The sequence below is a fragment of the Dendrobium catenatum genome, unplaced genomic scaffold, assembly GCF_001605985.2.
Source record: "Dendrobium catenatum unplaced genomic scaffold, ASM160598v2 fragScaff_scaffold_1380, whole genome shotgun sequence".
NCBI lineage: Eukaryota > Viridiplantae > Streptophyta > Magnoliopsida > Asparagales > Orchidaceae > Dendrobium > Dendrobium catenatum.
Window position 1 is genome coordinate 395,608 of NW_021319842.1, and position 25,088 is coordinate 420,695.

Consider the following 25,088-nt stretch of genomic DNA (forward strand, 5'->3'; position numbering starts at 1 on the left):
AGTCAATAGTGGTATTAGTGCAATACTCGGAGTATGCCTCCGCAGAGAGGAAGTAGGTCAAGTTTTGATCGAACCACTATAAATCTCGTGTCTTTATTTTTCTGCTGCTTTTTTTTTTGTTTTTACTTTTAAAATTATGGTTTAAAAATTCACTAAAGTTTTATTTTTCGTTTCCTAATTTAAAAGAGGATTAAAATTTTTAAATTACATATTCACCCTCGCCCCCTCTTGGTTAGCCGTGGGAAATAAGCTTAGGTTTAACAACCTAGTTTATTCTGAACAAGTTTCAACATGTGCAACAACACCCATGATAATGCAAGGCCCAAAATTAGACATTATAACACTTTTTGCTCTGTCATCAAGTGTTGAAGCACTGAATATTACAATATCATAGCACCATAGAGAACATTCAAGTAAAATAATAGTCCACTTTTTTTAGTGTAATTGTAGAGTAGTCATTGATTTTATAGGCCATATTGATTTTGTTAAATGCCTCAACTATCAAACAAAGAGATACGCCAGGTCAGCCTAACACTGCAACGGTGTGAACTTTTTAATGTTGACACTAGTATAAATTTCAATGCCATGAAGCTAACATGATGAGCATTATAGTGCCTGAGGTTATTTTTATACTTACTACATGATTTCAATTTATATGTTCGAAGAGTTCCATATATTTTCAATCATATGTTATAATTTCTTTAGTGCCCCTTAGATCCAAGTCTATGGGAGGCTAGGTAAGAGTAAAACACTATCTTTGAAGATCATAACATATCTTGTTATATGTAATCCTAAATTTGGAGAAGAAAGGAATACATATAATGTATTTTAACTATATGAGTGAAACTTTACTTCAGTATTTCCCAAATATATTCTTTTATGCAAGGATTGAGAATTGGTTTTCACTTGAGTAGATCTAAAACTAAATATATGGAGTGTAATTTATTTAATGATGAACCTAGAGAGGGGATTGTGACTTTGGGATATCAAGTCATTAATATGAGTACACATTTTAGATATTTTTTTTAGAGTGATGGTGAAATAGATGGGGATATTATCAGTTGAATTCAAGTAGGATGGTTTAAGTGGCACATCGGGCTTGTTAGGTGATAAAAAAGTCCCCCTCAAACTTAAGGAAAAATTTTATAAGATGGTGGTGAGACCTAGAATGCTTTATGGTGTCAATTGTTTGCCCTTAAAAGAGAAACATAATACTAAGTTAAGTGTTGCAGAGATGAGGATGCTCATGTGGATGAGTCGTTTTACCCTTAGAAATAGGATACAAAATGAGCATATACGTGAAAAGCTTGGAGTAACTCCTGTGGAAGATCAAATTAGAGAGAGTCACCATAGATGGTTTGGTGTCATTTTTTGATGACCAGGTTAGGGAAGTAGACGTATTAGATATGACTTATGTTAAAAATGGTAGAGGTAGACCTAAAAGACATGGTTAGAAAATATTAAAAATAATCTTTCTTTATTATATTTAAATTGGAATTTGACATTCAATTAGACATAATAGAGAAAATGAATTCATGTAGCCGACCCCACGTAGTGGGACAAAAGCCTTTATGTCATTGTTGTTATTATTATTTATAATGTATGACAAATGTATTAGTTTTGCACTAATGGTGTATTCTCAATGAGAGGAATAATGCATAATCTCTGTCCTTGAAATGAATTATGGATTTTTTCAAAATATATCATTCCTATTTTAATACATATAATGGCTAAGTGTGTTCCTAAAAGCTAGTGTGATATATTGCCTTGATAGAGGGATATTGGAACAAGTAAAAGTATTAGAATAGATTGGTTATATGCCTAGAAATAGTATATTTATGATTTTATGTTCTGTTGAGAAATAATAATTATAGGAAAGATCTAAAATTTACATTACATCCATACAAGCTTGATAGAGATCTAGGAATTCTTATACATTTATCCTCATCAAGAATAAAGAGTTTAGTTAGGAAAAATTTTCCGATTTACATACATTAGTTTAAAAGTTCTTTATAATCTAGTATCATATAATTATTCTACATCTTCTTCTGTAGTGACAACACAAAAAATAATTTTTTATTTAGTAGAATAAACTTTGCATCTATAGTAGATACTAATAGTATAATTATGTTAATAAAACAAATTCTTATGGGGATCGATACTCTCCCATACACTTTATAAATTGATTGACATGTGCACTTGCTTGTTAGTGGGAAACTAATGTCAAAGATAACATAATCATATTTCAATTTGAAGCATGTTTATACTGGCAGCTCCTTTCGTGCCCAATCTTTGCATTAAGGAGATAAAAGTTATTTTGGTTCCCAACCACATCGAACAGGTTAAAGGAATTTTGACACTACACTACACTATGAATGGGAAATGGATTTTGTCTCTCTATCATACAAAGGAGGTGAAAGGGATTTCATGGCTCTATCATATAGTGTGTTGTAATCCGAGATCCCTAGTATGCAATTTTTATAATAACAAACATTCTTGATTGAGATTTTAATTCTTTAAGCATATATATTGGATATTATTTTTATTTGTGAGAACTAACATCTCAAGCATATCACACAATGCTCAAGATTGATCAAGACATAAGTTTGGGTATATTTGAATGGTAGTCAAAAGTGTATGTAAGTTTTACTTTCCTTTATTTTCTATTTATTATGTCTGGCCATATACAAGTGTATGCAAAATTGGAGACCCAATACACACACAGAAGAGTGAGGAAAATTTGAGATGAAAATTTTTGAAGTAATCATGTTGTACATTTATAATTGTGTTGCACAATCAGTTATACAAAAAGGAGGGTTAACAACTAATAGAGTCAATAGTGCTAAAAAAATAATCATACTTTATGATGTAGATCGTACTGTATGATTTGTTTTGATTTATAAAACCTATCTGCTAAATAAATTAAGTAAGAAATTTTAAAGTTGAATGTTAAACTAATCGTATTGTATGATATTTGAAATCATAAACACCTAGATACATCCTATGGTCCACAAGTAAGATCACCCAAAAAGAAGGAATATAACAAAAAATAAATTGGAATACTATATTCCCATAGAAAATCCCATGAGCAGAAATACCTACATTAATAAATTCTTGTAAACTCAAATGACAACCACAAGAGAAATAGTACAAAGAGTACTAATATCTTGCAAGATGATAATTCAAAGAGAAATGTTTGAAAAAGATAAAATTGTTTAAGAAAAAAATAATATCATAAATTTAGACATCATCATGGAAATAACCCCAACAAACCTCATCCTCCTCATAAATAGGGATATCATGAACAAATTAGAGTAAGGAAGATTACCAACATTCTTCACCTCTACTAATCCAGACCAATTATAAACAAAATAAAAAACAACCACCTAGAGTAAGTGAAGTACCAGAAACCTAAGAGATGAGAAAGCCAAAACCACATCCCCACAAACCGATTATCCAACCAGACATCCATGCTAAGGCTTTAGGTAACACTCTGAGAAAGGAGATATTTGAAGAATAAGGGAACACAAAGAGCAGTAGTAGAAAAGAAATAGGGCTCCTAAAATTAAACAAGGGAAGACACCTTAAAACCACCAAAGATATTCAACCAGTAATAGAAATATAAGTGAGAATCATCCAAATAATAGTATGAGAATAAAAGGATCAAAAACCTGATAATAATAAATAACTCATTGCAATCAATGCCTCTAATACTACACCAGAAAATAATGATCCAGCTATCCACCATCCACACATAAGGGGTACCAAGAAGATAGAAAAACAGAAGAGTCAAAAAGTAGTATAGAAACCAATCTAGAAAAGAAAATAATAGTACATTCTAGAAAAATCAAGAAGGTGCATAAACTAGCAGCAAACATGAACAAACAACCAAGAAATAGAAAACAAAACCAAAAATTCCAAGCATAGTGCAATTTCTAAGAGAAAACCCACAACCACCAAAGTATAACAAATGCACAAACCAAACAATAGAAGTAGTAAGGCTATACAAAACATAGCCAAAACGTCCACCAAAAACCAACAAACAAACCACCATTCGGACTTAACATAAGATAAACCAATTTTATCCAATCTTAAGTGTCCTATCACAAGAAACAGCAGATTAGAAACTAAGAAGTCAGTCATAACATTCAAACCACAACCCCATTTAGAAATTGATTTAGCAAAACCACTCCCTTCCTCAAGATTAACAGAAAAATAGCAATTTAAAAGTCTCAATAAGTGCTTAATGTCCCTCTTCATTATCTTCCCTAAAATAAAGAGACTAATAACCAAAGTATGAACCGACATCCACCATAATATTAACATAAATAAGATTTGAACAAAGACTTCAACCATGAAGAATATAATAGGTAGTAGAAAAATTATCATCACCATTAACAATAGGACTAGGAAAAAACAAAATATAATTACCATTATGTTCTCTTACAACATGACCATACCCAATAATAGAGTTCATTCTAGCACTATCATCATTCAACTTAATACAAGTGGTAGGAGGCTTCATCCAAGAAATACACCTCGGAACTTCATGAAGAATATCCACCTCCAAGTTAATACCAAAATTAGCTATGGTAAAGAAGTAGTTTTTGAAATTCTTGATAGCAAGTAATTTAGCAGAGTAAAGAGCTATAACATTATCTTTAATATTTTGGATCATTCTATGATGGTTCATAACCACCCCATTAATATAGGAATTATTTCTCTCCAACCATAGGAACTAAAGGATAAGAGAAAAAATCACATTTTTGATATAGCCTTTGGAATTAAAAAACCAACCATTAAGCATAGAATTAATAGATCCCATAACATAAAAATAATTTAAATGATAGATGTCATTAGTATAAGTCAAAACTTTGACTACTAAAGGGATAGAAATGAAAACATGATGCATATTATCCACATGATAAAAACACTGGATTTTATATAGGAGGATAAAATCTCTTTTAATCAAATTCTCATAAGTATTAATAAGATTATGTAAAATTCTTCAAATAAAAATAGAGATCGTAGAAGGAATGCTTTTATTCCATATCATATGAAAAATCTTGGAAGCCTCATGCTTAGATCCAAACGAATGGTAGGAATCTTTTAATCTAAAACAACCATCTTTAGTCAAAGAACAAAGATGAACATCATTCAAATTAGTGTTCAAGTTGATCTTTAAAATATGTTGAATAATAAAATTAGGAAGAGCACCAGAAATTCTCTCGAAATTCCAACCATTATTAGTAAAAAAATAATTCACCTTCATAGTAGCATTGAATAAGAATTAGTAATAGAGTCAATCGAATGGTTCCCCAACCAACAAACTTTCCAAAAGAAAATATTACCATTACCAAAACCCCAATGATAAAAAGCTCAAGAACCCAATTAATAGAGAAAAGATGATGCCAAACTTTAGAATTATCTTTACTGAAACAACACATGGTGGGATGCCTCCCCCAACAATACTTGGCCACCATAAAATTAGCCCAAAGACTCAAGTTGGCACAAAAATTGTACCATAACTTGAAAGTGAAAGCATAAGCCAAATCATTCAAAAATTTGCACCCTAAAGCCCCTTCATTCAAAGTCCCACAACATATATCCCATGAAGACCATTGAATTTTAGATTTGTTAGCCATTTCTTTAGAAAAAAATTATTGAAAATTTTATCAATCCTATTACATACATCATGAATAAGAAGCAAAGTTTCAAAACTATAAACAGATATAATAGTCTTCATAAGAATAAGCTGACCCCCAAAACATAAGAAATTAGAATTCCTTGTAGAAAGTATGTTCTGCACAATCGTAATTAAATCATTAAAAAGAGAATACTACTTTCTACCCTTACAAAGAGGCACATCTAGATACTTTAAAGGTAAAAGTCCATAGTTAAAAACCATTATATTTTTGATAGCTACAATACAATCATAAGGAACTTTCTTAGCAACAATAAAAAAACACTTTTGTTTAATAAGAGTCAGACCACTAACCAATTCAAATTGGTTAAAGAAACTCAAAAGTCCATGAATCTTATTCATTGAAGCATTCATAAAAATAATTAAATCATCAGCAAAACATAAGTGTGATATCTTAAAGCAACCTAACATTTTGAAATAGAGGCTAAGATTCTTCTCAAAAAGATCCACAAGGCCCCTAGAAAGGTACTCAACAGAAAAATTGAATAGAGTAGGGGTAAAAGGATCCCCTTGTCTCGGCTCATGAGATTCCTTAAAAACACCATGGATCTTACCATTCATAATGATAGAAAAAGAAGGGCTTTCAATGCAATTATTAATGAGGTTTATGAAATTTAAATCAAAACCAAACAAATTCAAGATATTATAAATAAAATTCTAATTAATATTATCATAAGCCTTAGCAATATCCAATTTTAGAATTATATTACCACCTCTAACTTTGACATTCAAGACTTGATAGAACTCTTGAGCCAAAAGAATATTGTCAATAATAGCACAGCCTTTAACAAAGCCCATTTAGAAAGTGGAAATAATCTTAGGGGAAGAAATAGTTAACCGATTCATCAAAATTTTAGAAAGAAGTTTATAAAAAAAGGTGCACAGACTAATTGATCTAAAGTCATGCCAAGAATTCACATAATAGTTCTTGGGAATAAGCAGAATATAAGTGGAAGTAAAAAACTTAGGTATAGGATTACCATTAAAGAAATGAGTAACAGCAAAAAAAAGATCATTATAAATATTATGCCAAGTTTTCTAAAAAAACCTCCATAAGTGAAGGAGATTTAGACAAGCCAATATTATCATCATGAGAAGTAAGATTAGGTATGATAAATGGATTGTCAATTATAGAAGGATTAAAGGTTTTATTAAGTTTATTTTTAAAATGTTGACCAGCTAAATTACAATTTCAGGATCATCCTCAGTAACCGAGCCATTAACATGATTAATTTTATGAATATAATTTATAGCACGTTCCTTTTCATTTAAGGCTTGAAAATATTTAGTATTGTTATCACCTTCAACAAGATGTTTAACAATAGCTATCTTCTTCAAATAAATTTCTTCTTGAGATTGGAATATATAAAGCTCATCTTTAGCCTCTCCCAAAAGACAAAAATTAGCATCAGAAGGCACCAATTGACACTAACACTCATAAAAATTCACCTTATATTCCATAAATAAAATGTTTTAAAAAAATTTAAAAACATTATGATTCGACCAATTTAAAACTTTCTTAAGCCATTTCAGCTTAATCCAAAATATTTTCATACCAAATATAGAGTTATCAGGATACACAGGGGCTTACCAATTATTCTTAATCACATCGAGAAAATAGTCATAAAGTAACCACATATTTTGAAATCTAAATTGAGATGGAATTCCCCTGGCTATATTATTTATTTTAATAAGAAGAGGAGAATGATCAAAAATGGTCCTGCTAAGATGCACAACATTAGTAAACTCAAAAGAATTAAGCCAATCATCATTAAATAAAACCTTATCTAACCTTTGCCATAAATGCCTATGATGCCAAGTGAATTTTTTACCAGAAAAACATAAATCATTTAAGTTACAATCCATAATCATATAATTGAAATCCTCCGTCAACTTATAGATTGAGAGAGCACCCCCTATGCGCATATACGGGTTAGTTTTAGTCTTAAAATATCCACCAACAAGCCAAGGATGGAATTGTTTGATTTAATCCAATAAAATCTTTCTAGTATAATGAGAGGGGAATCATAAATAAAAGAAGCACAACATTGAAAATTAGAACTTTTAATATTACAAAGCAAGACTTGAGTAAAATCACCACTGATGTTTATTCTACAAAATCATTCCAAAAAACCCAAATTTTATTTGCCACATTTGTCTTAGCATATTTAAAACCCAAAAATTTAGAAGTACCAAGTAACTTATCATATGAAATAAGAGGCTAAAGAATGACAAGAATAGACACATTATAAATACGGCATAAATTTCTATCTATAAACTTAGAAGAAGGCCACCCAATACTATTAACATTCCAAATAACAATGTTATACATAAAAAAAACAGTGGTTAATGAGGACACTACAGGAAAACACGTGATTATCGTCGAAATTTTTGGCGGATATTTTTGCGCCGGTAAGCACGGCGCAGGTAACAGCGCATTATTGCATCGGAAAACCTATGGCAGTTTTTTCGGTGCAAACGATGCTGGAACTGTTTCGGAGATATTTGTGCTGGTCTATGCGTCGGAATAAACCAATATCTCACTATTTTCGTTTCACTTTAAGGCGGAAAATCACCTGCGCCATTACCGGTGGATATTGCACCGGGGTATTTAAACTCAACGAAACAAAACTGGCGCATGTTGGGCCAAAAAAATCTCTGGTGCCTGATCCGCCGGAAAATCCGCCGGTGAAAACCCTATTTTCCAAAACCGAGCCCCTCTAGCCCGTCACTTCTTTCCTTCTGTTCTCTCAACTCGCCCGTAGATCGTCGTCGCCCTCCGTCGCTCGCCTGTAGATCGCCGTCGCACACCCGTAGATCACCGTCGCTCACCAGTAGATTGCCGTCGCTGACGGTCAGAGGAGTTTGCAGACGAGTCTCATAGCTTTTGTGGTCGCTTCACCGCCGACGGTCGTTCATCTTCGCCGACGAAAGGTTTTGTTTTTTTTTGTTTCTTTTGACAAAAAATTTTCCTATTTCAGTTGGATTACATAGATTAGGTTTAAGAACATATTTTTTTTGCTTTAGCCATGAATTTCTTTTTTGCTTTAGCCATGGATGTTCTAACCATACATTTGTAAGAGGATGTACCCTATTGTATGCTCTTTGCTTTAGCCATGGATGTTCTTGCCATACATTTCCAAGATAGATGGTCTTGATATCTCCAAGTGTTGATTTAGGTAGTGGGAAGGTAGTACTAGCCTTTGGAATGCTTAATCATATTGAGAATAAGTGGGTATTATGGAAGCTATACATTTTTTGAAAATAAGTGTCTATTATGGACACTTATAGAGAGAGTAAGGAGGAAAAAATGTTATTAGTAGAATTCAAGTTGGTTGGTTAAAGTAGAGGAATACATCAAACCTGTTGTGAGATAGAAAAGGACCATTTAAACCTGTAGGTAGAATTCTATAAATGATGGTGAGACCTGCAATGCTTTATGTCACATAATGTTGGCCATTAAAAGAGAAGTAAAAAAATTAAGTTGAGTATTGTAGAGATGAGGATGCTCAAGTGGCTGAGTGTCTTTACTCTTAGAGACAATGCTAAATGGAGACAATGCTTCAGGCGGATTTTACGCTGGTAATTCGCCGGAAACGACGATACAACAAACCGTATCGATCTAACAGGCGTCTTTTCGTACGCCAGAAATTACTGTCGTACTTTTCGGCGTCGTATTCTCCGGATACCTGTAGGTTATTTTCGACGCATATTTTGCACCGTAAACACCGCGCAGGTTATTTACGGCGTATTAATGGAATTTTATTTGCCGAAAATTACCGGCCCAATCATACGACTAAAATTACCGGCGCATATGTCGCCGGAGTCAGCGGTTGAAATGTCGACGACTGCCATCATTTTTTGCGCCGGTAATGCGTCGGAAAGGGCGCCGAAAAGTTTTCCGGCGCAACTTATGCGCCGTAAGAATTTTACTGACGCGCTCCAAACCGGCGCAGAGAATTCCGTGAGAACGTGCGCTGAAATCCTATAATTCCGACGGAAATCTTTTATTAGCGGCGGATATTATCCGCCGGTAATGATGGATTTTCCCGTAGTGGGAGTATACGAACATGTATTTCTAGGTGATTGTAAAAAGAAATTCCTTTATTTCCTACCTCTCTTAACATGTCCCTTGGTATAACTCATATCATTATCATCTCTAGAAAAACATTTAGCCAACATATCTAAATCATTTGTGTCAGTAAAAACATCACTAAGATATTTATTAGTTAAAGGAAGCTTACATTCCTCTATCATACCTGAATTCCCCCAAGAATGAGGCAACTCACCTTTAACATATAAAATTCCATCTTTTATTGTGGTTTCATTATTCACAACAATTCCACTTATCTCCCTCTCCTCCTCGATTTGGAAAATAGCCAGCCTCTCTACTTGGCAAAAATCAGCCTCGGCCATTAGAGATCCTAACCTCTCTAAGGAATATTGTTACTCAGTTCATTAACCTAAGCATTCATAATGGTATGAGATTGAGGTAGATTAGAATAGTTAGTACCTAAAGAAATAACAACCGTATTAGATAAAGTTTTCTTTGAAGCACAAGGATTAGATGAAGAAGAAGGCACATTAATGTTGTTAAAATTACTAGTTAACATTTGTTTCTCCATGCTAGAGAGATCCGAAAAAATTATTGTGTCTAGCTTGGAATCCACATTTTGATAAATGAGAAGTTCAACCCCATTAAAAGATGTTGGTTAGGCGTGAGTTATATAAGGTTGTAGAGTAACAAAAACATTACTCTGCACTTTCTCACCACTAGCCTCACCAATAGCATGATTCAAATTAACATTTTCATGGTCATTCAAAATACCCTCTTTCACATTTGAATGCTTCTCATTTTCTTTCTCCCTCTTAAGATACAGATGGAGTTTATAACACTCACTCATCCAATACCCATGCATCTTACAATGTGAACAAAAAAAAGGTAAATTTTTAAAATTTGACTTTTTATAAATAGTCATTAAATTTGGATCCAATAGAGACCTCAGTAGGATGCTTTTTTGAGATATCTAACTCAACTAAAAGATGAGCCACCAACAGACGAGAAACCAAAGACATGGCTTGATTTGTTTATAATGGTCTATCAAGAATAGATGCAAGTCTAAAGAGAATTTGCAATTTTAAAAAAATGAAGCCTCATATTAGGGAAAGAAACCCATACAGAAGTAATTGGAGACTCCTCACCGATATTAAAACCTGGTGTCCATTTGAGGAGTCTCATTTGACAGCCTGAATATAGTAAGATCATTTGGAAAAAAAAATAGCAAGTCATTGCTCCGTTGAATTGCAACATGATGAGGATCAAGTAAGCCAATATGAAAGGAACCCACAAGCTTCATATTAACAAAATCTTGTGAATAATATTAAGATTAGGGTTCCAAAGAAAAAACTTTTGAACTAAAGTAAGAGCAACGGGAGCAGCCAACTCATCAAACATTAAAGCAGGACAACCCTTAAATGAAGTATGAATTAACTAGAGCTAGGAAAAAGAAGAGGAAGAGCTTACGAGCACATCTTTAAATGAATGGGATTTACCATTAGGAACCATTGCTTTTGAAGGCAAAGATGATGACGGAGTCGTCATCCCCCAAACTAGCAAAAATGACAACAAAAATTAAAACAAAATGCAATACCATCTTAGAAAATAAAGAAGGATCGAAGATGGAAAGAAAATGAAATGAAAATCCACAAGAAACCATGCTAGCAGTAGCCCAAAGAGAGAGTGAGTAGGCAAACCCTAGATCGCTAGAGAATCGCCCGAGAGCACGCACTAGATTAGAGAGATGTTACTTGCAACCAATAAAGATTCCTGATTTTTATATATATATATATATATATCATACTTTGTTGATATTGCATTGACTATACTATTTAAATGGATAATTTTTAATAGTCCCTATAATCATCCTGAAAACATAGAATGGAATTAAACTAATCATACTGTACAAACTTAAAATCATATTGAATCATATGTTTGTTGAATTTGATGAAAGACTGTTTAATCGTACTAGATGTGTCCTACTTTTTAACTAATTATACTATACAAACCCATATCATATTATGCAAATAAAGTTAGCAAAATTAAAATTTTAGAATTTTTAGAAGCCTTGTACTAACCCATCTCATTGAAGTCTTTTTATAAGGTCTTTTGGATTCTGAACGAACTCTTAGAGTGAATATTTTGAGAGAGCTTTGGGCGTAGAGAATAAGCAGGTGAGGTTGTGTGTGAGGGAGAAGGAGTGTGAGGGAGAAGGAGTGTGAGGGGTATTCACATGGTTTCTCAAGAAAACCTTGCACTTAGCTTCCTATAATGACCTTGATGAGTTCTTGATGTTGCGCTAGGCAGAGAAGCTTAAAAGTCAGGGGCTAAAATTATTTTCCTTCCTTTGGAGGGTAAAAAGGATTGAGCATTCTCTTCCATCACCATGAGGGTGAAAATATTCCTTTAGATCTCTTCTTTCACTAAGAGGGTGAAAAATGATTGAAGGTCATCAACCATCACCTTGAGGATGACATAGCTTTCCATTCTCTACTGCAGTGGGTTTGGTGGGAGTGATTCTTGTAAGGGCTTCTTTTTCTTTCTGTGAGGGAAAAAGGAGATTCACTATAGTGTTAGTGTAAGGCCCAGAGACGAGGACCATCGTGAGTGTACTTATGTCAAGATTGATCGAACCACTATAGAAATTTTTATGTGCACTTTCTTATTTTTTCTTACTTATATTTTTTTTTATGAACTTAAATTTTCTTGCATGAATTTCATCTTATATTGAATCTATAGTTAGGTTAATTCGTGATTAGCAAAAATAGATAATTCAAATTTTATTAAATTTATTTGAGCCTTAAAATGAAAAATATTTCAAATTCCAAATTTCATTAACATGTGTTAAGTTACTCAAAAAGATTTGTTTTCATAAGTGATATCAAAGTACATCTTGGAATTCATGATTTTAAAATCCCCAAGTAAAGATATGATAGAAAAATTGGAAAATAGAAATACTGTGAAGGGTATTCGATAACATGTCCACCTTTGTTTGAAAATAATCTTTTTGATTTTAAGAAAATTTGCACGTCTTCATTTATGGAATCCATTGACTATAGAATTTTGCGTATGATTTAAACTAAATATTCACATCCATCCCAAGTAGGTAACAAAGCCAAAATTGATATACTTTTTATTAAATAGAGTCATGAGGATAGAGAGCTTTCTCTAATAAATACTAAATGTTTGAATTATTTAATTTATAATTTAAAATCTCAAAATTATATAAGAATATCTACCAGTACTACAAGGAAAGAAAAATGGGATAGATTATGCATCATTTTTTTTTTTGGGTTAGGGTGGGGCAAGGGAACCTACATTTTAATTAAAAAATAGATTACAAGCTCTTTAAAGGGAACCTTCAGCTTGGTACTTCTTGAAAGAGCTACAAAATAAATCAAAACAAAACCTAAGAGCTGATGGTTCTCCGTTCTACAAATTATAATGTAACCTAATAACATTCTAGGTTTGATAGAGAATATGACTTCTATTTTTGGGAGGCCAATGCAAATTGATTATGTATTGCTTCTATATCTAGGCTGTCTGTGGCTAGGGTATTGGTTGAACTTGATATTTCTAAAAAACATCCTAGTGAGACATGGAATGGGTCTGAAGTTAAGGTGTATTTCCAAAAAGTTAAGTTTGAAAATTTACCTTTTTTTGTTCCTTGTACAAGATGCACATCCATGGCATTAATGAATGTGTTTGTAAGCATCCTTATATCCATAAAGAAAAGGAATCGTTGTAACAAAAAAGATGGAGTGGTTGCTCAGGTTTGAAAGTTCGTTAGGGATGTTAGGCCCTTAAGAACTAGCCTGAGGCTAACCAAGAGAGGGGTGAATTGGTATTTAAAAATTCTTTAAACAAAAGAACAAATATCACAAACCAAAGTCACCACGGCAAAATAAGTCCGGAAATTTAAAGTGTAGAAGCAGTAAAAAGAACAAAAGGGTTTATAGTGATTCGGTCAACTTGACCTACATCCACTCCCCGGAGGCGCCCTCCGAGTATTGCACTACCAACGTGACTCTCCTTTATCCCCCACAGCTAGGCGGAGAAGCCCATACAAAAACCACCTTTTTGCCACACCCAGTAAGGCAGAGAACCCCACTCATTTTGCATCTTTCTAAAGCAGACAGAGAACCTCAATCAATCACTGAAGCTTACCTCTCCCAACCCTTCCAAGGATAAGAGAATCTAGTTGAAGAAGAAGTGGAACAATGCTTGGAGTAACCCTTGTGAACTCTCTCACAAGCTCTCCCTCATAAGATCCTCCCTCTCTCTCCCTCTCTCTCTCTCCTTTAGATTTTCTCAGGTTAAGACTGCAGCCAAGGATATTCAAAAATGTTGAACAATAGCTCTTAAATAGAACAGCTTCACAGGGCTCAATAATTATAAGTTGTCAACTTTATCGTCCAGGATGATCATCATATCATCATGTACGATCAGTTTAAATAACAGATGATTGGCCAGAATATCACCCTGAAAATGATCTAGATGAATGAAAATTGGATTGATCGTCTAGGCCGATCTCGTGCTCGTCCCGAACGATCAGTTCAAATCAGGGAAAATCATGCAGAGCATCGCCCTAAATTTGAGATGTCCGATCTTGATCAGCCAGAACATCACCCTGAATTTGTACTGGCCGATATTTATCATCCAGGAGAAACTAAGGGTTTTTGAATAGATCATCCAGGCTGATCGTGAGATATTTCAGGACGATGTGATCGTATCAATCATCCTTAATTGCTTCCTTGATTCCTGGATCATTTTAGGCATAATTTGTGTAATATCGTCCAGGCCGATCTCACGATCGTCCGGGCCGATTTCAAAAAATACAAAATACCTAAATTGATCATGGAGGTTATTTTTTTCTATTTTGATCATATCGTCCTGGCTGATAAATGTATCATCCAAGATGATCAGTTAATTATGACTGCTTTAACTAAGAAATCTTGATTATAGTTTCTGTTTTAAACCTAATCATCCAGGATGATATAAATATTATTTGGAACGATGTGAGTAAAAACAAAAATCCTAAAACACTCAAGTGTGTGTGTGTGTGTAGGGTTACTTAGCATCAGATAATACAAAGATTACAATTGACTCAAGAAAGGGAAAAGAAAAATACAGACAGACTCAGACCTACTCTACCCAATCTTGAGCTGGTTCCGATTAATTTCTGATTTTGTGGTCCTGAAATATTAATAGAAAATGCAGTCAAAGTGTTTGCTAACATCAAAATCACAATCCATGAAACCAAGTTTGTAATAATCTCCCCCTTTTTGATGATGGCAAACACTTTGATGATTATAGCCGTGTAATTTATGAATTTTAAAAATTCAGAGTAAAGATAAGTGCAAGTACAAACTAAAGCAATAAGCGTCATCAATCAAGTATAATTAAGTGCAAGTACAAACTAGCAAGTACAAATATAATAAATAAGTACAAACATATTACTCCCCTTTTGACATCTAAAAAAGAAGGAGGGAACTAAAAAGAAACTAAAGCAGAAAAAGTACAAAAAAGAAGGAAAAACAAACATAAGCAACTACAGGAAATAGAATCTAAGACTAGAAAAATGAGGGTCCCTAATCATCAGACAGAGGTGGTGGTGGTGGTGGTGGCTTCTAAAAGTAACTAGTCATGGCAGCAAACTATGCCAAACCAGGCCATGTCCTGGTCGTGCTACTACTGGTGGTGTGCAGCAAAAGTGTTGAATCGGGTCTCCAACAGATCAAATCTCTCTACTAACTAACCAAATTGCGAGTGCTGGCTGAGAGGAGCAGGTTTAGGAATGGGAGCGGGAGCCTCCTCCACCTCAGCCCCCTGAGGTTCCCCATCCCCTAGGTGGAGACGGGTACTTAAAGTGCTCAAATGACACTAGAAAGTGCTCTAATACCACTTGAAAGTTTGTTAGGGATGTTAAACCCTATAGAACTGGCCCGAGGATAACCAAGAGGGGGGGGATTGGAATTTAAAAATTTCTTTAAGTAAAAAGAACGATTATCACAAACCAAATCACCACAAAAACAAGTGCGGAATAAAATAAATGAGGAAGCAGTAAAAATAAGAACACAGGGGTTTGTAGTTGTTCAGTCAACTCAACCTATGTCCACTCCCTGGAGGTGCCTTTCGAGTATTGCACTACACTCATGACTCTCCTTTAGCCCCCACAGCTAGGCAGAGAAGCTCTTACAAACACCTCCTTTTTGCCACCCCCGGCAAGGCAGAGAACCTCCCTTCTTTTGCTTCCTCCTGAAGCAGGCAGAGAACCTCGATCGATTGCTGAAACATACCTCTCCCATCCTCTCCAAGGATAACAGACTCTAGGAAGAAGAAGTGGAACATTGCTTGGATCAACCCTTGTGAATCCCCTCACAAGCTCCCCCTCCCAAGATCCTCTCTCTCTCTCCCTCTCTCTCTCTCTCTTAGTTTTTCTCAGGTTAAGACAACATCCAAGGATATTCAAAAACATTGAACAAGAGCTACTGAATAGAAGAGCTTCAAAGGAGCTCATTAATTACAAGTTTCTGACTTTACCGTCCAGGATGATATCTAAATCATCCTGGCCGATCAGTACAAATCTCATAACATCGGCCAGAGCATCGCCTTGAACATAGACTGGACGATTGAAAATTTTCTTGATCATCCCGGATGATCTCACAATCGCCCGAGTCTATCAGTTCAAATCAGAGTAAAATCATCCAGAGCATCGCCTTGAATTTGAGCTGTCCGATCCAAATCGGCCAGAGCATCGCCCTTAATTTTTGCTGGTCGATATTTATCGTCCAGAAGCAACTAAGGGTGTTTGAATAGATTGTCACGACTGATCCTAAGATCATCCAGGATGATGTGATCGTATCAATCATCCTTAATTTCTTCCTTGATTCCTGGATCAATTTAGGCATAATTGTATGATATCATCCAGGCCAATCGCATGATCGTCCTGGCCAATTTCCAAAAATACAAAATACCTAAATTTATCATGGCGGCAATTTCGTTTTGTATTGAGCATATCGTCATGGCTGATATAGGTATCATCCAAGCCATTTAGTTAATTACGGCTACCTTAACTAAGAAATCCTGATAAGATCTTCTATTTTGTGCTCGATCATCCAGGATGATATTAATATCGTCCGGGATAATATGAGTAAACACATAAGTTCTAAATCTCTCAAGTGTGTGTGTAGGGTTACTTAACATTAGTCACTTTAAGCAATTACAATTGACTCAAGAAAGAAAAAAGAAAATTACATACTAACTCAATCCTAATCTACCTAGTCTTGAGCTATTTCCAATTTTTGTCCAATCTTTGAGTCTTGAAAAGTCAGTAGAAAAAAGGCAGACGTAGTAAAACAAGACTTATTTGCTATCATCAAAATCATAATCCAAAAATAGGTTTGTAATAATCTCCCCCTTTTTGATGATGGCATATATATCGACAATCAAATTTAAAACAGTAATGGAAAACTAAACAAGCTTTTAAAAAGGACAAGTACAAGCATATTACATGAACAAGCACGAACATACTAGTCCCCCTTTAGACATCTGAAAAAGGAGGAGGAAACTAAAAAAATAAACTAAAGCGACTAAAAATATAATACAGAAAAAGAAAGCAATCTATAGAAAACAGAAACTAAAACTACATTAACGAGTGATCTTGATCATCAGATGGAGGTGTAGGTGGTGGAGCATATTGAAAGTAGCTAGCTAGCATAGAAAACTGGGCATTGAACCAGGTTATGTCTTGGTCATGCTACTGCTGTTGGTGAGTAATTTAGCTGTCAAGATGGGCTAAGTCCTCTGTGCGGTGCTGCTCGTAGCAGGTCATGTCCTCAGAATGTTGCTGCTTCTGTGCAGCAACGTAAGTGCCAAAACGGGTCTCCCAAGGATCAAATCTCTCCACTAACTTGTTAAACTATGAGTGCTGGCGAAGAGGAACAGGATCAGGAACGGGAGCGGGAGCCTTCTCCTCCTCGGCCCCCTAAGGTTCCCAATCTCCTAAGTGGAGATGAGTACTGTGAAGGGCATTAAATGAATGGTTAAAGTAGCAGGGAGGCGGATGGTTGGGGTGAGCAGGATATTAAAGATTGTATTTGGTTTCAAGAACATATGAGATGATGTGTCCTAAAGCCAGATTGTTGTTCCTCTTATGGCTTGGATCACGGATTATAGTTAAATGATCAATGTATCGAAAGATTAGATCAGTAGCATTAAAATCTCTATGGGCCATAATGTAAAAGGTGGTAAGAGAAAGTAACGGGGTGATATGGATTCCATCCCCAGCTTTTGGAATTATGAAAGTGCGAAGGACATGTTTGATTGTCCTAGCATCTTTGACTAAAGAGCTAGTCTCTCCAACATGAAAAGGAGAGTTGGTTTGGCATAGAAAATGATTTACAGCGGACCAGTTGAAGTCAGGATCAGAGACAGTTAAATGTAGCTTATTCCCGGTGGTGGATAGCCGTAGCAGTTCAGCACAGACTTGATATGTGATCTCGACCGAGCGTCGATTCACATAGGAGGTTAGGGCAGTGTAGGCAGCATTTAACCGGAGATTTGCAAAAAATTCAAACAGAAGTTTTGAGGCAAAAGGGACTTCTAGAGTAAGAATGAAGCAGAGAGAAGCGTGAGCGAAGAGATTTAGTACCGGATATGAAAGGTAGGCAGGATTGATTATCCTGGAGAGAGTGATGCTGCATTCTTTATAATGATGGTAAGCTGCTTGATCCTCTACTTTCCTGAATCGAGGGTCCAGAGTGGCCCTCGAGGAACTTCCAGAAGTCTGTCGGTCTCGCTTTCCACCAGCCATAATAAGAAATCAGTGAGTAAAAAAGAGATAAGAAGAAACATTGAGGTGAAAACAATGGCTGGAATGGCATATATTTAAAGAAACGGCCACATCGTCTAGGATGATCGCAGAATCATTCAAGATTATTTGGTTCAATTATTGCGTACAGGCCGATTGGTTAAAAAGGCGGTCCGATCGGCCAGACCGATCAGATATCGGTCAGGACGATTAGACACCGGTGATCATCCCGAGGAGTCAAGTTGGACGATCGTTGAAAAAGCAGATCATTCGAGTTGATTAGGTGTATCATCCAGGATGATGCACAATAATTGATCGTACCGACCGAAGTTAAAATGTTTTAAATCTGTGCCACGTGTATCGTCGAGGACGAAGAGTAGATCGGCCAGGACGATTGTCCAATAATGGATCATCCGGGGCCGATTTTAAGGATTTTAAACATGCTGACACGTGGATCATCCAGGACAATCTAGTGTATCGGCCAGGACGATGAACATAAATGCATCGGCTAAAACAAAAATTGTATCGACCAAGACAATAAAAAATGATTGCAATAGAGTTTGATCATATCGGTCAGGATGATAAGTGATCGTCTAGGACGATGGGTTACAGAAAGATCAGAAAAGTTCAGCAGATGAAATTTTGAAGGGAAATTATCATATCGTCCTGGACGATAGAGATATCGGCTAGGACGATGTGACAAGAATTTGAAAACCAAGGAAAGATAGAGATGATCAAAGAAAAACCCTAAACAAAAATAATTACAAACTAAAAACAACAAAAATAGATAAAAACAAGAAAAAGAAAAAAAAAGAAGTTTTTGGTTTTTAATTTTTCTAATTTTTCTTTTTAGCAAAGAAAGCATATGACAAATTTCTCAAATAATTAAATTTTAAAGATTTGAAAGATCAATGAGTTAACAATGTCACAATCTAAAAATGGTAGAAAATTCGATCCTCTTTATCCTAGCTCGGACTTCTTTCAGTATAAAAATTGTCTTTTGAAGAAAAGATGTCTAACTCAGAATAAATTGGATAAAAGGAAGATTCATTCAAAACTTGGTTACAAATAAAATTTCTTATAAAATAGTATACCAAAGTAATTTGTCTCTATCATGGAATTTGAAATCAAGCATTTAAAAATATCAAATAACCCATGGATCCTTTTAAGTTTTAAAACTTTTGAAAAGAAAGGATAGCTTGTATTTAGTGGGCTTATTTTATGCCTCTTGTCACTTTGATTGGCTCTTTGAGCATCTTTTGATTTTTGATACACTTTCGTGTATATACTTTTGATTTCAATTTGGCATCATTGGCAATTTTCCTTTTTTATTTATTTTTGTAAGCTAAAAACTCTTTAACAAATCCTTTAAAAAAAGGTTCTTAGTTGTGATTATATCTTCAAGATATTAGAGAAGAGGAGCTCTCTTTCTAACATAGGGAAGAACAATTCACAAAATGAAAATCAAAATCACATGATAAGTGCAATGACAAGATTTCAATTAACTTGAATGATATATAAGAACTTTGGATCATATATATACAAGATAGACTATCGTAGTAAGATAAAAAAGATCTTAATTTCAAAAACCATTTGTTAAAATGAGATAGACTTTTTGTTTAGAAAAGAAAACTATATCACCAAAAGAGGTTAGAGGGAGGGAAACCATCAATAATGTTTTCTTCCTTTAACCGATTTAGAAATGCTAATCGTTGGCCATAAATCTCCAAAGTTTAAGAACAAGGAAAAATCATCATAAAGAAAACAAAAGTAAAAATGACTAGAACAACTAAACAAAAACTATCACAAAAATAAAAACATAGACAAAATCAAAATGCAATTCAAGAATTTGTTAAGCAACAAGTTTAAGCAGTTATGAGTTGCGAGCCTCCGTTTGTCCAAGTATCCTATGCTCTCACGAGGTCTTTGGTGAGAGCAATCCTACAAGAATCAACAATTATTAGATTTAGTAACCCAAATATGTTTGGGTCCCCTCTCATGAAAAGTAGAATGTAATGCATGTGTGTTATGCTGTGAATTATACAGTTTTAGTCTCCATACCCAATGTGTACTACGGTGAACAGTGCAAGTGTGTGAGATGTGTCCTAGCAAGCCACATGAAAAGCATCTAACACTAGGAAAATGATTTCTTCAATGGTTTGGATTGTAATGCCTTTTCCTAGGTCTTTTCTTTAGATCAAAAGTATGTGTCATCCAATTTCTCTTAATTGAGTCCAATTCATCTTTAAGCCTCAATTTAGTATTTTCTAAAAAATTATTATCAATCCTCAAGTTGTGCTCTATTTCTTTAGATTTCTTCAAATCAGTTTTGAGTGAGGTTTGTGAAACTTTTAATGCATCATGCTCATTAATTATTTCTGAATGCTTTTTATTTAAATCATCAAATTCATCAAGTAGAGCCATATGATTTGAATCAATCGTAGAATGATCTTTGAGAATAATTTCATATTCTTTTTGTAAATTCAAAATTTCCAACTTTAAACTAGCATGAGTCTTTTTAAGTTTTTTGTATGATGCATGAATTTTCTCACAAATTTCAAATAATTGATCATAAGTTGATTTACATACCTCTTCTTCATCACTTTGATCAAGATGATCTTCTCCCATTAAGCACAAGTTTGTTGTTTCTTTTTCTGGTTCTGTTTCCATTGAATTCAATACAGAATCTGCCCAAAATGCCTTTTGGACTCTCTTATTGTCCTTCCTTAACTTAGGTTTCTCCTCCCCCTTTTCTTTGCATGGGTGATCTTCAAGTGTAGGACAATCAGCTCTCACATGTCCGGGCTTTCTGCATTACTAACAAACCACATCAGACAATCCATTAGAATATTTGTTATCCTTACCTTTGCTTCAATGATGCTTTTGCTTCTTCCTTAGAAAGCTTTTGAATTACATTGTGATAAAGGCAATGTCATCGCTTTCAGACCAGGAAGAGTAAGAGTCCGATTTGTGTGCCTTCAGTGCCACCATTTTCTCCTTTCTTTTCTCACATGTATCAAGATTTCTTTGATTCCTCCTTGCTTGTAAGCAATAAGTGAGCCAAGTAAGTTGTCAATTGAATACGTATTCAAATCTTTAGATTCAATGATTGCAATGATTTTAGCATCAAAAGATGAAGGCAAGCATATCAAAATCTTGTTCACTTTTTCATAGATTGAAAGTTCTCTTCCTAAGGCATGCAAAGAAGTAATAATATGAGTAAATCTCGTATACATTTCAGAAATTAATTCATGAGATTTCATACAAAAAAGTTCGTAGTCATGCAAGAGAATATTCAAATGAGATTGTTTAACTTCATTAGTGCCTTCATAAGTGATACATAATTTATCCCAAATTTTTTTACCAGTTTTGCAAGTGGAAACATACATGTAGTCTTTTGATTTTAAAGCACAAAAAAAGCAATTAAGACATTTTGCATTTAATTGAGCCATATCCCTATCATCTAAGGTCCATTTAGTAAAAGGAACTGGAACATTAATGCCATTAAGTTTACCAGTTGGAGGTGCGTAGCCATCCTTAATAAGTATCCACATGCGATAATTAGTAGATCATAAAAATGTAGACATACGAGTTTTCCAAAAATCAAAAGGGATATTATCAAACAAAGGTGGTTGGGTAATAGAATACCCTTCCGGTGTATTATGATTCCCAAAGTTAGCAATGGATAAAAATTCAAAAAGTTTTCAAACTCAGTTTTTATGAATCCCGCTTTGATACCACTTGAAAGTGCTCAGATGACACTAGAAAGTGCTCTGATACCACTGGATGATTAAAAATTTGCTTGATTGTCCTGGATGATCTCATGATTGTCCGGGCCGATCAGTTCAAATCAGAGGAAAATCGTCCAGAGCATCGCACTGAATTTGAACTGTTTGATCCAAATCAGCCAAAGCATCACCCTGAATTTATGTTGGCCGATATTTATCATCAAGAAGCAACTAAGGGTTTTTAAATAGATAGTCCTGGCTGATCCTCAGATGGTTTAGGATGACGTGACCGTATCAATCATCCGTAATTACTTCCTTGATTCTTGGATCAATTTAGGCATAATTGTGTGATATCGTCCAGGCCGATTGCATGAACGTCCTGGCTGATTTCCTAAAATATTGAATACCTAAATTGATCATGGCAGTAATTTCTTTCTGTATTGAGCATATCGTCCTGGCCGATACAGGTATCATCCAGGTCGTTTAGTTAATTACTACTGCCTTTACTAAGAAATCTTAATTAGATCTTCTATTTCGAGCTCGATCGTCTAGGATGATATAAATATCTCCTGGGGCAATGCGTGTAAAAGTACAAGTTCTAAATCTCTCAAGTGTGTGTGTGTAGGGTTACTTGACATCAGTCACTTCAAGCAATTACAATTGACTCAAGAAAAAAAAAAGAAGATTACAGACTGACTCAATCCTAATCTAACCAATCTTGAGCTGTTTCTGATTTTTGTCTGATCTTTGAGTCCTGAAAAGTCAGTAGAAAATAGGCACTCGTAGTGAAATAAGATTTATTTGCTATAATCAAAATCATAATCCAAAAATAGGTTTGTAACAAGTACTGTGAAGGATATTGAAAGAGTTGTTCGACTAGAAGAGAGTTGGGAGGTTGGGAGGAGCAGGATATTGAAGTTTATATTTGGTTTCAAAAATATAAGCTATGAGATGTCCTAAAGTAAGGTTGGGTCTCCTCTTATGAATTGGATCATGGATTTTTGTCAAATGATCAATGTAATGAAAAATCATGTCAGTAGCATTAAATTTTCTATGTGTCATAATGTAAAAGATAGTCAGAGAAAGCAGAGGAGTGATGTGGACTCGGTCCCTAGCTTTTGGAATAATGGAAGTGCGAATGACATGCTGGATTATCCTAGTATCTGTGGCTAAAGAGCTAGTTTCTCCAACAAGAAAGGGTACGTTGGTCTGGCGAATGAAAGGATTTGTAGTGGACCAGTTAAAATTAGGATCTGAGATAATGGTATGCAGCTTATCCCTAGTGGTGGATAACTGCAATAGTTCAGCACAGTCCTGATATGTGATCTCGACCGGGCGTTGATTCACATAAAAGGTCAGGGCTGTGTAAGTAGAGTTTATGCGAAGATTTGCGAAGAATTCACGAAGAAGATCAAAATTAAAGGGGAATGCAAGAGTAAGAATGAAGCATAGAGAGGTGTGGGTAAAAAGGTCTAATACTTGATATGAGAGGTGGACAGGGTTGATGATTCTAGAGAGAGTAATCCCACACTCTATACCGATAGTAAGCAGCTTCATCTTCTACCTCCCTGAAATAAGGATCAATCCTAACCCATGAAGAGCTCCTAGAAGTTTGTCGGACTCACTTCCCACCAGCCATATCAAGAAAGCAGTAAGAAAATAAGAGAGGAAAAGAAGCTTGAGGTGAAAAACAATAGCTGGAAGGATTGAATTTAAAGAAGTGACCACATCATCCAGGAAGATCGTAGAATTGTCCAGGATAATATGGTTCAAATATTGCGTACAGGTCAATTGGTAAAAAAGGTAGTTCGATTGTCTGGGTCGATCAGATATTGGCTAGGACGGTTAAACACAAGCGATCGTTCCGAGGAGTCAAGCCGGATGAAAGTTGAAAAAGTAGATTGTCCTGGCCGATTAGGTGGATCGTCCAGGAAGATGCATAATAATTAATTGTACCAGCTGAATTTAAAATGTTTTAAATATGTGCCACGTGTATCGTCCAGGATGAATAGTAGATCAGTCAGGACGATTGTCCAGTAATGGATCATTTGAGGGCAATTTTAAGGATTTTAAACATACTGACACGTGGATCATCCAGGACGATCCAGTGTATCGGCCAGGATGATTCTCATAAGCGCATCGACCAAGATGAACATGTATCGGCCAAGTTGATTATGATGATTGTAGTAGAGAATGATCATATTATTTAGGACGATATTGAATCGGCCGGGATGATGATTTACAGCAGGCACATAAAAGTTTAGTAGATAGAATTTTGAATAGAAATTATCATATCATCCAAGACGATAGAGATTTCAGCCAGGATGATGTGACAAGAATTGGAAACCAAAAGAAAGATGGAGATGATCAGAGAAAACCCCAAAAGTAAATAAAACAAAATAACGAGCTAAAAATAGTAATGAAAAACAAAACCCAAGCAAAGGAAAAACAAAATTTTTTTTTTTAATTTTTCTTTCTTTTTTTTTGTTTTAACAAAGCATCCATATGACAAATTTTGCAAAACATTAAATTTTAGAGATTCAAAAGATCAATGAGTTAACAATGTCACAATATGAAAATGGTAGAAAATACGATCTTGTTTATCCTACCTCGGACTTCTTCCAGGATAAAAATTATCTTTTAAAAATAAGAGGTCTAACTCAGAATAAATTGGATAAAAAGAAGATCCGTTCAAAACTTGGTTATAATCAAAATATCTTATTAAATAGTATACCAAAGTAATTTGTCTCTTTCATGGAATTTGAAAATATCAAATAACCCATGAGT